This window comes from Schistocerca nitens, chromosome 2 (assembly GCF_023898315.1).
Source record: "Schistocerca nitens isolate TAMUIC-IGC-003100 chromosome 2, iqSchNite1.1, whole genome shotgun sequence".
In the NCBI taxonomy this organism is placed as follows: Eukaryota; Metazoa; Arthropoda; class Insecta; order Orthoptera; family Acrididae; genus Schistocerca; species Schistocerca nitens.
Genome location: NC_064615.1, coordinates 768,641,339 through 768,658,775, shown reverse-complemented (window position 1 = coordinate 768,658,775; position 17,437 = coordinate 768,641,339). Strand labels below are relative to the sequence as shown.

Below are 17,437 nucleotides of genomic sequence, written 5' to 3'. Positions count from 1 at the left end.
CTTACAATGACCTGGATTAATTAAACAAAATATGTATAGTGGAAGAAACAAACTACAGAAATGTATTGCTCAGTCCTTAAAGAATGAATCTTGGATTGACAGAAAATATGGAAAACCTATATCTGGATGACTGGATGAGATTTATATTGCTACCCATTCAAATGTGAAAAGTGTCTTGCCACTGCGTCACCTCGCTCAGTGGTAATAAACCTTATTAGCTCTCCATGCTCTTCAAACCCATGGGAATACCAGTACCCGATGGACACGGAGGTGGAAGGACAACCATAGCTACTATGGTCTAATGTCCCGTCACTAGTGAAGCTTTGCTTCCTGGGAAGCTTTTAGTTCCTAAACCCAAGATATCATAACATAAAATGTGCTTCTTTCAGAAACAGTGATCTCCTCAACGCTAAAGGTTGTGCAACAGGGCCTTGCATAGTGTTGGCTTAAGCAGAATTTGCCGCACACCATGTAGTGTTAATGCTTCAGTGCTAATACACTGCACAGTTTCAACTTCTGCTTGGGGACCCCAACACTAGCCATGCACTATCAGATCATGCATGCAACAAGGCTGAGCACCTGCTGCCAGAGGAATGAAGTAGATATGTATATGTGCAAGTGCCTGGTAGGAGAGCAGCTGCAAACTATTTACAGTGAGTGCTGGGTGAAGATCTGTGTCACAGTAACACCTGTAGACCGAGGTAGCTTCATTTCCCAAAGCAAACAGATGACGGTTAATTTGAGGAAATTGGATCAAGGAATTAAGTTGGGCATTCACAATTTGACTGTACAGGATAAGTGAATTGTTCAGCAAATAAATGTGTTCAGTGCTTTTAAAACAAATTATAAGAATGAGTGTCAAAGAACATAATAGTTCCACTGACCTATTTAAAGTTAAGTGTTGGTGCCGTTAGGTATGTTTCTGTCTCTGATACCCATTCATATTTCAGAGTGCACAATTAATAATATCAGTATGACAATATGTTACATACAATCATATAATCATGACAGAAATCCAGAGGTAATCACCAACATAGGAAATGTTTAAGAATGTCCAAGCAAATGCTTCAGGATGACTTCTGTGCTTTAGGCACTAGCCAGTTCAACGCCACACAGGGCAATTGTGTGCAACTCAGGTTGTCCCTGATGTTTGCAAAGAATGTTTTTACTTAAATCTTTTACTTCCCATTTCTCTCAATTTGAGCATCTTCCTGACAAACTGTACAGATTGCAAAACAGCATATGTCACAACTGTATCTACGCAGGGTGAAAGAAGTGAAGCACACGATCATAGACTAATACCTCTGATGTGGCACAACTGCACTATCCTGAAACAGGTTCTAATGTAATGGTATTTGATCACCACAACATGTTCGTTACAGCAAGCTGGGCATAATTATCCATGAGACCCTTCCACAATGGTGAGTTCATCTATAATTTTTGTTCATGAACTTGAAGTGCCTACTTTTGATGTCTTTAAGACTTGCTTCTCATAGCTATCATGACATCTTCCTCCTAGCCTCTTCCATAAGTATATTATTTTCATTGTTTTATTTCAAATACTGCAACTGGCGTCATTCAAATCCTAGCAGTTGTCATATATTCATTCTTTATTTTATCCATTCTTAACTTACAATTTCTGTTGTCAACAGATCACTTTATGCTCACCGAATAATGGCTGCTGTGTTCGTTCCATAAGTCAATATGACCAAGAAGTCTATGGAAATGTTTCATTACAAATTATTGGACATACTACATGGTAGAATTTGGGAGCTTTTTGTATTCTGTAGTCAATGTCTTCACATATAGTATTGCCTGATGAGATAATGCTTCCCAATCTCCACTTCATTTTCAATTATTGGATGGAGAATTTCTGCTTGACACACAACATACTGTTGTGTTTACTGTTATTTTACAACCCACTGCCATGAATTCTTAGTAACAGATAGATAGTTTGACTGTTAGCTCCACTTCTGTCTCACCCCTTATTATTACATAATCAATAAAGATTAGGCATAACGTGTTGGATCCTTTCTACTATTGCACAACATTCTATTTTATGGAAGTATCATCCTCTCACAATGACATTCTAAGGCTTTTTCTTGTGCCTCAAATATTCCCACATATGCTTATGAAGTGTATGTCCACGTACTTCACCAATGTAAAGAAATCCAGAACTTACTCAAAGTATTCTTGTGGCAAAAACTGAGTGTACAAAAAAGATCTAAGACCTCTAAAGCCATGTTTCTCCTTGAATGTTAATTCTACTGATTTCCTCATTCTGTCCGCAAGAAATGACAGGCTTTTAGACCTCGTGAAAGTAAAGCGACACATCTGTAGTTTAGTTACCTCTTCTGACCCTTTTTCAGTAGGGGGATGATGCCTGTTTCCAATTTCAGTGAGTTACTTTTTCTTTCCAACAACACACAGTGCCCTGTGTAGCCATTGCTGAGCAGTTCCTCCGAGTGCCCTGATCATGTTGACACTGAATTCATCTGATTCAGCTGCCTTGTTTTCTTATTTCTATACTGTGCGTCCAATTTCGGCCAGGTCAACCTATTTACAATAGCAGAATCATACAACTCAAGTGGGTATCTTTTTTCTTGCAATTAAGAGTGTGTATTGTGTTGAAAAGTTCTACTGACGAGATAGATTTGTCGGCCGGTGTGGCCATGAGGTTCTAGGCGCTTCAGTCTGGAACCGTGTGACCGCTACGGTCGCAGGTTCGAATCCAGCCTCGGGCATGGATGTGTGTGATGTCCTTAGGTTAGTTAGGTTCTTAGTTCTAGGGGACTGATGACCACAGATGTTAAGTCCCATAGTGCTCAGAGCCATTTGAACCATTTTGAACTAGATAGATTTGTTGCAAGTTATATTATTAACAACACAGTACAACAGTTTCACAATTTGTAACAGTTTAGAATAAAAACAGTGATCTAGGAAACATAGAATTTGTCTCTTTTATTCCACTCCATGATCACAAAAACATGACAATTTTTGTGATCATACATTAGAGTAAAAGAAACTATTCTACAGTTTTTTTTTTATTCCTGACAAGGTTATACAAAAAATAAGACCACAAAAGGCTAATTTGAATTCCTCGCACAAGGTGTAGAAAAAGAAGGAAAGATATATGAGAAAAATAACTATTCAAAGAAAACAACACATTGTGTATACATTCCTGTTTCCAAACAACCTGTATGTTCACAAGTGCCATAGTATAAAGATGGGAAATATGGTTATTTGAAATAATCCAACTGTCACCCATTTGTATTATTTAACTCAAAGATGCATTCAAAACTGCAGCACTGTTCATTTTATTTCAAGGCGTTTACATGATATGAGAAATAATAAGCAAATAATGTAGATTTTCAAACAAGAGCAATTTCCATCCTAGTATTTTTAATATAATTCCAACAGTTGGAATTTTAAGCTCTTGTATTTTGAGCTGTTATCAAAATTTATTATTATCTACTGAGAATACTGCAATCAATTTCAGAGTATCCCATTCTTCATCTACCGATTACAGTTATTCACAAGGTGAAACCTTTCTGATCTGTCTGAATATTCTTTTATGTTTGATTCAGTCAGCTACCCAGATTTATTTATTTTACAAGGGCTGATGAACAAAAACAGGCTCTTTTTTTTCCTGTAGCCTCCATAATAGTTTCCCATCTGTACCATGATTATTACTAAAGAACAAGTTATTAGGTATGATACCCATAGGCAGCAGCACTCTAGTATTGATAGGCTGGTAGCAATGCTGTATTCTGTAGAAGCTCTTTGCATATAGCAAAACCTGTTGGATTCTACTACTTAAGAAATCTTCAAGCCACTCGCATATCTGGGACCCTATTCTTTATGCTCGTACCTTCACTAACAGTCTGCAGTGTGGCACAGGGTTCAGATGCTTTTCAGAAATCTAGGAATATTGAACCTGTCTGCTCCCCTTCATCCATAGTTTGCAGGATTTCATGTGAGAAGAGGTCAAACTTGAGTTTCGTACAAGCGATGTTTTCTAAAACCATGCTGACTTGTGACAGAAGCTTTCCTGGCTCATGGAAATTTATGACATTCAAACTGAGAATGTGTTACGAAAATTCTGCAGCAAACCTATGTTAAAGATTTTTATCTGTAATTTTTCAGGTCCATTCTTTCACCTTTCTTATATACAGGAGTCACCTGCACTTTTTTCCAGTCATTTGGGACTTTGCACTGGGTGAGAGATTCGCAATAAATGCACACTAAGTAAGGGGCTGGTGCCATAGAGTACTCTCTGTATAACCTAACTGGAATTCCATCCAAATGCCAGGGGTGCCCATTACTATGTCCTCCAGTCTGTGTAGTTGTCAAATGGTGATATGTTCACATGGTTCTCATGTGTGAACGATTTCGTAAATGTGAAATTTAAAACTCTGGCCATCCTTTTGCTATCATCTTCTGTCAAACCCGACTTGTCAATGAATGACTGGATAGAAGCAATTTTACATAGGACCCGAATTTTCTCAAGAGCTCCATAAGATATTTTGCTAAGGTATGATGGTGGTGGTAGTTGTATGCTTTGCCCATCAATCTTTTTACGGACGCACAAATCTCTACTAACTTTAGCTTGTCATCATTTGCCCTTTCCCTTTTGATCCAGAGTACAACAGCCTTTGCTTCTTCAGCATTTTCCGACTTTCGTTTTTAAACCATGGTGGGTCTTTTCCATCCTTAATCCACTTTGTAGCAACAAACCCTAAAACACTTCACTTTGTGCGGACTGTCTAACTAGCTGCTCACTACAGTTTCCACAAAACTATGTTCAAAAGTGCTCTGCAAGATTGAATGCCTGTACCCCCTGAAATCAAACTATAGACTTCCCAATCTATACTTGGTAGGTTAAAGTCACTTCCCATTACTACTTCATGATCAGGGTATTTGCGAGCTACTGACCGTAGACTTTCCTTGAAGACTCTAGAACTGTCACAACTGAATTGTATGGCTGGTAAAAATATCTAAAATTAACTTGATTTCACCTAGACCTGTTATGTATCACCAGGTAACTTCAATCACACTCAAATTTGATATCAATACAAACAATATTTTTCTCAATTGCCTCCTATGGCGTCTAATTTGTCTTTTTGATATAGTTTCCATGAATCACTTAATACCTCCGAGCTTTCTACTTTGGGCTTCAGCCAGTTTTTGGTTCCAAGAATAATTAGAGTTCAAGAAATTCCAGGAACTTTGCTACAAATACTTCGACAATTTACTGATAACATTTTGACCGTCAAAAGTGCCTTTATCCTGAATGCAGTCTGAATTTGCTATCTGCATGTTGTGAGGCAAGAGTTCATCAGAGTACCTCAAACTACCGCATAACCACAAAAAACCCTACATGCACAACACAAGTACTTTGCTACCCAAGCAGTTGCTTCCTCTGTGTAGTGCATCCCTGACTTATCAAAAGACATCCTACAATTCCCCACTCTATAATGCAGGTCCAGAAATCTGCAATGGATACCATCATATAGACAATAAAGCCTTTGGGGGTGAGACACTTGACTCAGTTTCAAACCAAAGTAGACTGGTCAACTCTGGGAATGATTCTGCATGTTGCGAAATCTGCTTGCATCCTACACACGAGTCCAGCAGCCTTCATCACATCCACCACCAGCCGCCTGTATGAACCGAGGGTGGCCTCAGAACCCAAGCAACAGACGTCACTGGCACCAACATGAGCCGTAACTTGCAGAAGACTGCACCCTGCATGTTCCATAGCTGCAGTCAAAGCCTATTTCATATCTTGGATGAGACCCCTCCGGCAGACATATCGAGTGCACTGTGGCTTTCTTTCCGGCTCTGAATGCTATTTACCTAAGATGCTCCATAATGTGGCTGACATTGGAGCTTCTGATAACTAGCAAACAGTTGCTCTCGTGTGCCTGCTCCGACCCTGCTGAAGGAACACACAAGGCAAATAGGCGAGGCCAGAATCAACACTGGCCCCATGCCTCGAACAACGCAAAAGCGTCACCACCAGTAATTCACTCTGCATCAAGTATACTGGAAGGTTGACAACTTAATGAGAGGTGTGGCTTGTTGTTCAGAAGTAATTACAACTGTGATACAGACTGTCCAACATTTACAAAAACATGAGGTTATACCTTATTTTCAACAAATCACTTATTTTTTCAGACTGTATCTTTACTGGGAGCAAATATTTAACAGCTCTGATTGACTTCTGGTAATAAAGAAAATCAACTTAATTCTACTGGCCAAAACAACGATTTCTTCTATATTCAAAATACTTTTAGACACACTGCTATCAAGGCCATTTTTTTTATTGAAGCTCAAATTTGATGTAACTAAAAAACCCCTTGAGTTCCAACAGACATAAGATTTTCATTTATGTATTAATGTACTGTAACATTCTACAGAAGGTTTTTTAAAGCATATTATGTAGACTGCTAAGCTTTAGTGCATGTATTATGTTTTGTTAAAATAATAAAAGTGCAGAGCCAAAAGTTATAGTTTTAATTGAAATATTTTCATTACTAATATTAGCTTTATTTAGGGGTATCATTTTGAAAGTCAAATGAGTGTATTTAAATGACAATTATTCGACACAGACAAATGTTTAAATTTAAAACATACTTGTTCAGCAGTAAAGATCGTTAAAGTTCTCTACTGACAGTTTTAATAATGTGTCTGTTTTGAAGCCACAATGAGAAATTAGATTTCACTGCCTTCATATTTGCATTAATGTAATACATTCTTCCTAATGTGCTTGATTTGGGTACACCAACAGTACATAAAATGTTTTCCAAAAGCTCAAAACAAGTGTACTCTTTCTCTGGCTAAAAGTGACACTGCCAGTCCAGGTGGGTGGAGAAAAAGTAGTTCGGCATCTCCTTAATCACACACATTCTTGATTACGGAAAAGTACCTCCTGTCATAATATACAGCTGCCACAAAACAGTTTTCTTGAGGAATGGGTACATGATCATCGAGGAGCATTTTCATTTTGGAAAAATCAATTAAAGATTTTCAGAACAAGGTACTTTTCTAATTTCTACTGAAACACAGATAAATGGTTTGTAATTGTGAAAATTCCCGGTAGCTGGCATTGTGCCGGTTGCCAAACACCTCTTTGAGTTTCTTCTTTTGGCAATCTACGTAGCAATTGTCTAAGAAACTGTAAGAAAATTTGTCACTATTAGCCATGCAGAAATTGAAAACACCCGAAGTAGTTATGTATACATCATCATCTAGCAGGAAACAGAAATTGAAAACACCCGAAGTAGTTATGTATACATCATCATCTAGCAGGAAACTAGCTTTTCTCAATACAAGTTTTACAGCTCTTCCCAATCCATCACACACAGATTTACCGTGGCGAGTAACAAAAAAGGAATTTTAAGCATCAACGGAAAAATCATTTCTGTGTTCACACAAGTTTTTAAAGCTTTTTTATTATTTTTTTTTATACTGAGCAGCACACACATCAGTGGAACAATGCAGTTTCTTGACTTGATGGTAGGGTTCAGCCAATTACTTAACCTTTTCTTTCTGAACGCCGTTTGCAAATCCTACATCATGATCCATATCACCACTTACAAAGCAATGGTTTGTTGTTATCAATTTATTTTCCTCCTTTATCACATAAACACAAATGGACTGGATTGTACAGCTGCTTCTTGTCCAGTGGTAACTTCAGATTTCCACCTGAATTACAAAACAGTAGTTTTCATCAAAGTGCATTAACAGAATTGCTTTCTCTGGGGTTAGCTTTTCTTTCAAATTTTTCACAACCCTTGCATGACATTTAGACATGATTGGGCATATTTTAAGTGCCTGTAATCTTATTACCAGCAAATCAGTGTATATTCATCAACAGTTGCAATTGCTTTACCAACTGAGTCCGACGGTCTGAGTTACTCCACTGGCTGTGCTTCAGTTTCATCATAAGCATCTTTCAAAAATTCCAACAATTTGACAGCACTGGGAAAACTAGCACAGTGATTAGGCGTGTAGTCATAGTTTTCCAAGTCATATACAAAAAAACGTTCTTTATATGTTCTTCAATGTGTTCTGCACTCAAAAGCAGTTTTACATTTTGGTGGATACCATAGAGACACACAGTGTGCCTGCAGCACCATTTAAAATTCACCACTTTGGTCTTAGGGTCATTCCATATCAAATTACCCAATAAAAAATAAATTTTACACCCACCTCCTTAGATTTTCATGAAATTTGACAGCACCTGCAAAAATTTTTTGCTGTATCTCTTATAGTTTTTTTTATAAATTTTTTAAGTTTTTATGTTTTGCGTTTTCCAAACCTTCGGAAATGGTAAATTTAATTTGTATTCAAAACTTTAAAATTGCTTATCTTAAAAACTCTTCTAGATAACATCATGAATTTTTGCAGCAAGTTTATTTATTATACATATTTGAAGATAAAAATGATACTATTAAAATATATTAATATTTTCTATGATATATATATATATATATATATATATATATATATATATATATATATCTTTTTTTTAACGGATGTTTTGTTTTATAAGAATTGCAATATCTAGAGTCTCAGACCTGATAGAATGCTCAAATTTGTTTTAATTTACTCTTAAACATATAGGCTACTTGATAAAACAAAAATAATGATGGCTTTTTAACATGTTTATTAATTATAGTAGATTACATTAGAATTATGTACAAAGATAGTGTACTTACAACACTTCTGTATAACCCAACTGATTTGAAACATTGAATTTTTTGAGTAATTTTGTCTTTTTAATAAACATTAATGCTGATTCAACTTGTTTTTCCACTTCATCCAAGAGCTTTCAGTTCTTTTGATACAGTCTTTATTGAAGTAATACATTCTTCCAGTGCCGCTTGATTGAGGTGCGTCTACTACACAGACTATGTGCTCCAAAGGCACTATGCAAGAATCTTCTCTTTCAGGCCAATAAAATGATGCAGCTGGTCCTGAAGGATGTAGAAATAGAATTTCTGCATCGTCTTCATCTTTGAATATTGTTTTTACCAGTCCAGAGTACCAGTTACCATCATCATTTACAGCCACATAGCTATTTATGGATGGTTCAACACGAACCCAATCAGAAGATGAATGGAAAGAAAATACTAAGGAGGGTTTTACACTATCTGTAGTCATTCTAATTTCAAGGTTGTTTGTTGGAAGTGGTTTGAAGTTATGAAAACTTGTTGTTCCAGGAATGGTTCGGGTTGCTGAAAAACGGTTTTCTAGTTTTAACCATAGCAAATCAGCTTCTTTTTTGTCAATAAAGTGAAAATGAACACACATCGATTGCTGTCATTATTTGTTCTTTGTCTGAAAGCTGTAGACTAGCTTTCCTTAAAATTCTTTTAATAGTTCCTCCTAGGCCATCACAAATTGACTTCCCATGACTTGTTGCAAAGAAAGAGTGTTGGGCCTTCAAATTAAAGTCTCTCAAGTATTCAGTCAAATTTTTAAAACTGTTTATTTTTGTACTGCCCAGCACAACCATCTGTAAAGTAGTGAACTGAGTCAATGTGAGTATGATGTGATGACAGCCACTTTGTAATTTCTTTTTTTAACAAAACCAGTATCACGTTCTTGGTCATCACTAATAAAACATTGGTTGGAAACAAAAACATTGTTTTCCTCATTTCTTAGAAAAACTCCAACTGGGTGTAGAGTACAACCACCTCTATTCCAGTGGTAACTTTGGATCTCATTTTGTATAACAAAGGAATAATTTTCACTGAAACCCATCACAATAATTGCTGTTTTGGGTGGTGGGTCTTCTTTCAATCTTTTAAAGGCTGCTGATTGGGATTTTGCTATAAACGAGTGCGGGGTGAGCTTTTCCAATGACCTAACCAATAAAGAAATGTAGTCTTCAACACTGATAGATCGTTTGATCATTTCTGCCCTGTCTGTGTTAACCCACTGACTGATTACAATTTCTTCTTCTAAATCATAATCTTCACTTAGTTTTTCAGATAAGTACTCAGTTAGTGCAGTTATTTTTCCTCACAAAAGTTACGGCATGTTGAGGAAAACTTCTGTCCAGGTTTTATGCTAATATTTTTTGTCAGTAATTGTTTAGAAAGATCCAAGCCTACACTTCTCAATGATTTTTTGATGAGCTTTTTGTGTTTTCTTTTTAGTGGGTCTACACATGTTGTTTGATACTTTTCAAAAACGTTTAAAAAGTAGTAGCTGTGGTATGAACATATATTCTTAAATTCACACAGATTAATTCCAGATCGTAAGTGGATCAAATCTTTTTCTTCCTCGCTCAATTCAGATACCGGCTGTAACTTTTTTGAAGGTGTGTAGGTTGTTTGGAAACAGTCAGATTTTTTAAATAACCCTACGCTACAGGTTTGAATATCTGACATACTGATTTCACTTTTGGTCTGATTACTGTTCTGGTTACTTTTATAGGATATTGGAAAATAATCTCTGTAAACTAAGTAACAGCACTTACTGAAAGTTCGAATAAACTTAATAAAATACTATCCAAGCACTATTTAACACTGTAATAATTTTTTACTTCAAAACACAGGAGTAACAAAACAAAATCCAAGCGTACATTGTTACTTGAAGACAAAAACTTATTTTCGGTGTCTAAGTCACTTGGTGCTTTTTATTTTAAAAATATAATTAATATTATTTTAAAAATTAGATAACTATTAAACAGGTTAAAAAGCCAACATAATTTTTCTGTTATCAAATAGCCTATACAATTAAGAGTATTTTAAAACAAATTTGAGCTTTCTATCAGGTCTGAGACTCTAGATGTTGCAGTTTTTGTAAAACTAAACATCCGTTAGCTAAAAAAACTTGTAAATTTTTATTCATTTGGAAGGTTTTAATACATCTTTATGGTAATTTTTTTAACATTTAGATATAATACACAAACTTATTCCAAAATTTCATACTGATATCTTGAGTATTCTTTAATATACTAATTTTTTTAGTTGTGAGGACACGCTTAAGTTACGATTTCCGACTGCTGAAACAACGCCAAATATAAAAACTTTAAAAATTTATAAAAAAAATAGAGCAAAAAAATTTTACAGGTGCTTTCAGGATGATAAAAGAAGTAATTGTACCAAGTTTCATCAAAATCTGACATGGTTGGTGTCAAGGCCTGGGTGACTTGACATGGAATGACCCCTTACTGAACAGAACTTAGAAAAAAACAATGTCAATGTTTGAGTTCTCGCATCCAAAACAATAACATAGTTCCCTTAGGTTGCAGAGCCCATGCCTTTTTATGCACGTACACGTTCTTCTGAATCCTAACAATCATGTACATTCACAATTTTGGTAAAAATCAGTGACAAACTTTACTACTACATCAGTGATCATTTTACCCTTGGTTCAGAATCAATTAAAAAAAACCATACATCTGTTTTCAGTTTCCTTGCCTGTGGAACTACATACTCACTAACATTGAGTTCCGATTTTTTTTTTCTTTTGACCAAGAGGGAAGAGCTAAAGTAACAACTTTAAATTTTTAGATCTGCCTACACCAGCTACTTTTAGCTTCATTAATAATATCATGGCATCAAAGTCTCGGGCGTTATCAATTTAATCATACATTTTATTCTCCCTACTGTCAGAAATTTCAACATTGCAACCCAATGCCTGGTACATTTTTTTTCTTCCAAAGCACACTTCACTTTTTCTAACTTCCATTTGCCATATGAGGCCTTGCTGTGATTTGGAATGGAATGACATTTTAAGGTAGAGCATCTCAATTAGCACTGACTCATAAAATCTCCTGGTCCCTGGCATCACTTTCATTTCCCTCACTCTCACTGATTTGATCCCCCCCCCCTCCCACAAACACACACACACACACACACACACACACACACACACACACACAAATTTTATGACATGCGGAAGGTTTCTTGCCTGGATGGAGATCAATTCTACTCACACTTAATGATTCAGAAAAAGCCAAATTTACTGATCTCATGGATTTTTCAACTGCCTGCCTGTGTATTTTGAAAGGGTCACAAGTTTTTTGGTGGCTTTCAAAAACCTTTAAAGTAAGAGTTACTGAGATGTCCACATATTGTTTTTTCATCATCATTTGGAAAGATTCTACTGAACCACAACATTACAAAATCTTGTTGGTCTTTACTCAGTTCCAAAAAATTTTGAAGAGTTTTTACTGAGGTACAGGTTGTCAAATGTCATGGTGTTGTAAGCAATTTTCCAACACTAGATGAATTAATATTTTTCACTGAAAGTAACTGAGCACTACTGCAGGTAAAAATACAATACATTAGCAAAGAAATGATAAATGGCTGCACTACAAACAAATATGACACTTCTCACAAAGAGACAGAGGGAAACTGTTGCATGTGGGCAATGCTCACAAACACATACCAGCAATTGTTACAGTGTTTTCATGTAAGTGCAGGTTTCAAGCAAGCTTCTGCAAACACACAGAACACTGTCACTGTGAGTTGGTGATTAGCTGTACAGATAAATGCAATACATTATTTTCTTTCAAAAATCACTTAGTTAATAAAATGAAATAAATTTTTCATGCCTATAATTTGTCTGCCTAGAATAACTGATATTTAAATATGCTAATTCAAGACCCTTGCATCTGAGGCAGTGGGTATCACACTTGGCTGAACTTGATTGAAATGATCCGTTTTTCGTCACTGTAAAAAGTCTTCTGATTTGCAATTTATTTGGGTGTCCATTCACAGAAAACTTATTAATAATTTTTACTTTGTTAGAAAACTTACAACCTTACAAATTTGTAAGACAAAAACAAGGTTACCATCTGGTTGGAGAAATGTGATAGCCCAAGTGTTTTTCAACATCCTTGTAATTTTTCCAGAAATCAGAAAGTGACACTAATATTTCCTTCTAATTTTCTCCATAACTTTATTGCTTAAATAAATACATTCTTGTTAACTATATGCCACTCTTAACTTCTGAAAAATAATTCTACATGGAAAGCTTCACGTACACCTGAGTTATGAACATTTCTGTAGATAAATACTATCTTTCATGGACATTTTCACAGTGCAAAAATATCAGAACATCACTATATCAAAAAATGAAATAAAAAAAAATTTTAGTCTGAGACTAAAAGAATTATCAGAAGTTCTTGTTATAAGAATAAGCAGGTATACAATGTTTCATGAAAATCTCAGATGGAGGGTTAGAAATCCTAGAATTACTGGACAATTTGACATAGAATGACCCCTTAGTCACAGCCTAGAGCATTGGTTCCAGAATGAATTTTGACTATGAAGCACAGTACACACAGCACACAATTTCATTTTTGTAATTCATCAGAGTTGTAAATGCAATTTTGAATGAGTAATTGTGTAGGAGACTATGCATCCCTGTATTGCATACAATACTAAACATCCTTTTATGTTTATCCAATATAACTGCCAACAAAATTCAGGCAACATATATAGTCTATGGACGAATAAACTAGTAGTATAACGCAGTGATGAATTATATCAAGGGAATAATCACCGTAACTCCAAAAGAATATGCCATACTAATTTAAACCTTATAATTTAAGACAGCATTAGTATATCCCACACACTGATCACGAGATAGTCTTGCAACTAAAATGAGGGAAAGAGGACATAATTTTTCATTGAAATGTAGCAAATACTAAATCAAAAATGAAGTTCACCACTGACTACTTAAGAGTTGTGTCAAGTTGAGCTTTATTTAACGTTTGTTAAGAGATCTGAGTGGTGTGCTAACTACTACTGAACATTCATACTCCAACACAAAAGCACAACAGCTCTGGTCCCTATAGTCACTATGCCATTAATTGCTTTACAGCAAAATGCTACAAAACTGTGAAGGAATCATGACTAATTTCACTGTACTAGTTAAAAAATTCAGTTAACACAGACTGTGAAATGGATATGGCAGCAGACAGCTTTTTCTGTACGCTATATTACGGATAATAACAAAGCACAATTTCAGACCAGAAAGAAAATTAATGCGATAATATTTCTTTTCCAATTTATTACTTAACATTCATCAGTGTTGTTTAGAAATTTTATGGAGGCACTTCAGCTCACAATTTGTGGAAGAACAGGCTTAAATCCAAAACACTTGTTTTCGACTTCCTATGGATAAAATAAAGAACCTTTGTTAACAGGAAAATAAACTCCACTTTAAAAGTGGACACCGAAGTGCAAAAATCAGAAAAACATTTCCATTCTCTTGTGGGATATGTGCAGTAGAGCCAAGTAGAAAGACTAGAGGCCCTAATATAATTACAACAGAATGTTCTACTTAGTATCACTCATCAAGGGTCCCTTCAATTTTTCGCAAGTACAGGGGCATTTCCAATAGACGCGTTGAATGAGTTAATAGCTGCAGGCTATCGAAGCTTTGGACTTTACTAACTTGTTGAACTCCTTGTATCGTTTTCGTTTATCGCTACAAATAATAAAGCAAGAAGTCTTAATCAATACAATGACCAACAATGTTTACATGGAAATTATATTCTTCCCTTTAATATCCCTTAACATACTGACGGCTGTGTACACTCGTACTTGTTCCCACTTGGTTCGTCAGAAAATAAACTACTGCATTTACTGAGAACAACTGATAACTTTTTTTCTATTTCCATGTAGTACTTAATAAAACTAAAGACAATTTCATTGGTCCTGATAATACCGTAATTACTGGACGTACCACCCAATACTTACAAGCAGTGTAGAAATCACAGAAACATTGTGAGTTTACCTTGCATAAAAAAAGTATTGACGGCCTACGGCTTGAAAGTGACGTAATATGTACATATTTCGTGATTACATTTGGCAGAGTAATTCCACTGACGTCTTTCAAAAAAGATGCACGATTCACCATTTAGAAGCAAATCATACTATCTGCAGTTGTTTAGTTGGACATATATACGACCTTCGGATCATCTGTTCTTAGTTTAATCACCTTTCAATGCTAGATAGACCACGACCATTGTAACTCATTAACCCAACTAGAACTAAAAACCATATCCGCGGCATACACGTTGTCACGCTGAACCTATCAACAACGATGTTTAAATATCGAATTACGTCTTGTACAGTAAGTTGTGTCAACAGACACATAGGTTGGTTATGTACCTTTTTTCCGCTCTTACAAAGTGACTAATACACGAAAATTCAAAACGTATTTTACACTGACGACGCAGCTTGTTTAATGACATTAACTTCCATTTGAGCCGCATTTTTTTATGGAATAAAAGCTGTGAATTACTGGAACTTTATATTTCGGATACGATCAAATTACAACATCCGTTTGCCTACCTTAAACAGATAACAAGTTGGTTATTAAAGGTGAAATTCAGTCGCAAGCGATGAGCATAATTACATGTCGCCCATGTCACTGGAATCATGACTAAGCTAGAGGCCTATGATTTACAGCATTACAGAAGCAACACTGAAATGTCACGATGGAGAAGCGAGACAATAACCAAATCCTCAATTCTCGAAATAGTGTTATAAGTTCGTCCAGGTACCGCTGTTTGTCCCACACATTATACAAATGTGCACGATACCAACCAAAAGTTTAAAAATGAAACACGAGAATGCTAACAATCCGTTCTCTTTATTCGTATTAATTTATTTTATCACTCGTGAAACAGAATCGATTGTACGGAAAATTACCGCAATAACCGTTCTTTTCACTCGAATTCGACACTTCCAAATAATAAAATTTGAAACGGAAACAAACCCGAAATTCACTCACCGCAAAAAAATCTCTACAGTAATGGATCTTCTGCAAGAAAAACAACAGCTCAAAGTCAAGGACCACCATTGTGAACTTGGGTTTCCATTCGCCAAGGACTACAGGGATAAAATTATTAGTATGTACAGCAGAATAAATAAACCATTGCAGATTAACCGTACCTCCTTCTGCAATCCGAATCAGCAGCATTAATTTTTCCGTATAGGACTGGCTACTGCAAATGCCAAACTGAATCGCCAGTCTCATCAACATCTCTCTCCCTTCTATCGTATGCTTCAGAATTGCACTGATTATGACAAATTCTTACGGCTTCGTAATGGATCCATGCTCTCTCTAATATAGTTCCATCATATTTTACAATTAAGAAAAAACTCATCCATGTATGGTTACAGTACGATAGTACAACACACAGCCATATTACAAACACTTCCCTTCAACAAGACAAAGCAATAAAGCTATGTCTCACAAATAACATAGCTCCACAGCTGTTCATGCCCTATCAATACGCACCAAACATGTTTCTCAGCTGCTTGTGACATCGATATTCACAATCGACATGAAATGTCAAGAAAACTCAAAAAAATTAACACACAAGGGCACAAACGTTGTTTCAGTGCACAGATTTTGTGAATATAATTTAATTTTAGTCGCGAAGTAAAAAGCTAAGCTCTTCTGCCTATACTTCAGCAGCTAATGATATTCATGTTTTAGAGATAATCGACAGTTATCGATAGAGAATTAGCAATAGGACAACAAATAAACCCGCGAGTAACAAAATAGGATCATTGATCATAATTCAAGACAAGATAGTTATAGTTTACGGTAAATTAATGTAACTAGCGGTCTGTGAATGCGTGTGTGGTTGAGGGCGCTCTTAGTTGTCACAGCGGCGTGTATTATCGTAAAAGTTTCTTTAACAGGTGTCAAAACTAGCGCTCGCTTTAGTAACGCATATTTTGAGGAAATAATAGTCTGACCAGCTATGAAAAATGAGTTTTTCATTCATCTGCTCAACTTCGGCTGCGTTGTATTGAGCATCTAGGAACCATACCTAAGGGAAAAAATCAAAAGCAATTACTTTTAAGTTTTTTGTATTATCCGAACCCTAAGCAAATGTTTAGTCTTGCAGATATGGATATCAGCACTCTGCAAATGGTGAAGGCAGTTTAACAATACTTTTAGAATAACCAAGTAGTCAATATTACCTACTAGAAAAAATAATAAAAGCAGAGTTGGGAGAAGCAACTCTTGACGTCGAGACCCATAATACACAATGACGACGCACCGAAGATGGTTGAAGCACAATAAGGAGCGCAAAGTACATCAATGACGTAATCTAGCCCACATTGTTGAAGTCATGCGTCGGAGAGTTTGTGTTTACAGCTGCTCTATTTTCATGCACACGCGTTTCACTTTTACGCGTCAAGATCGGACTATTCATCAGCTTCCCAGACTAACAGTAGCACCAGACCCATCCGTATAGTGGTTCGTGAGGATAATGTAGGACGTGATGGGTTTGTGTCGGGCTAGGCTACTATTCCCAGCAATTTTGACCTGTTGCAACAAGAACCACGAAATGACACATATGCATATTATTTATAATTATTCCTTCTACCCACAAATGCAAGACTCTATTGTAACTAGGACAGCAATGCTGAAGTTA

At 36.0% G+C, this 17,437-nt stretch overlaps 1 protein-coding gene across 1 annotated transcript in view; it reads right to left on the bottom strand.

Annotated features, from left to right (window-relative positions):
* Positions 1-16,134, bottom strand: part of LOC126237009 (E3 ubiquitin-protein ligase TRIP12) — a 236,317-nt gene extending 220,183 nt beyond the window's left edge. Inside the window, exon 1 of the mRNA XM_049946736.1 lies at positions 15,936-16,134. The gene's annotated coding sequence lies outside the window, so the exon portion shown is untranslated. The remainder of the gene's footprint in view (positions 1-15,935) is intronic.
* Positions 16,135-17,437: the final 1,303 nt, after the last annotated feature.